Below are 1060 nucleotides of genomic sequence, written 5' to 3'. Positions count from 1 at the left end.
TGCTTTGCTGAGCGTCGTCCACCTGGAGTGTGGGGAGCGCGGAGGGAAAGGAGGGAGCCACTCAGTGGTGAGGTCGCACCAGACAGATCCTGTGGCCAAGTACGGTGAGCCCGGGCAAAGCACCGGGCGGTTTCCCCATCGCTCAGGCCTTCCTAGCGGATCTCTCGGATTCTACCCCAGCCTCAGAATGGAAGGAAACCCTCAAGACAATGACCAGTAGTTTTCTCCACGAAAAAAGCCTCCTGACAACTGAGCAAGTCTGTAAGACCTTTGGATGTGCTTTTAACTGTAGACAACGTGTTTTAGCCTTTGCAGCTTGTTGGATGGGCGTTTCTCAGAGAAAACCGGGTGGGTCGTTGGCCCGCTGTCCTTTTAACCGGACTCGGGAGAAGTTGGCCCAGACTTGCCGTTATTTACTTGTGCCTTTGTATAAATATGTCCTTTAAGAAAGTAAAGGCCTCTTGCACACCCTTTATGCTGCACTTTGTATTTCAGCTCCTGGGGATTTGAGAGGTCTTGACAGACAAGCTAGCTTCTTCAGCTAATGATGCATCCATTAGTTTAACCGTAGTTAAGCAACGGTAATTCTAAATTTCCTTTCTTCCATCCCGCCTGTCTGCTGTAAAGGTCCAGATTTCTCATACTGGGGAAAAAATGTTCTTCCAAATGTTTTGTGGCAGGAATTTGATCACAGGAAAATATAAACATGGTCTAATAAGTTTGGTCTAAATTCTAAAGAATTGTCACAATTATGTGACAATTTCCCGATCTTCTCTGCTGAACTTCCTTGTGAGGAAAATAATCCTTACCAATGGGTGTTTTAAACATTGAAACATCTTTCTGTCCCCCGCCCAAATAAGAAGGTGGTGAATTAAAACACTAGAGTAGTAATCTGGTGGACCTTGGCTATGGGTGGGTGGGGGTGGGGGGGGAAGCTGGCCCCTTGTCCCCAACCTCCTTTGTGGAGGCAGAGCACATACCAGCTGCTAACATCCTGGGGCCAGCAGCAGACAGGGAAGCTGGATTCCAAGTGCGGAAATGGGGGGTGAAAACGTGGCTT

Source organism: Myotis davidii, unplaced genomic scaffold (assembly GCF_000327345.1).
Source record: "Myotis davidii unplaced genomic scaffold, ASM32734v1 scaffold623, whole genome shotgun sequence".
In the NCBI taxonomy this organism is placed as follows: Eukaryota; Metazoa; Chordata; class Mammalia; order Chiroptera; family Vespertilionidae; genus Myotis; species Myotis davidii.
Note: the sequence above shows the minus strand (reverse complement) of the source record.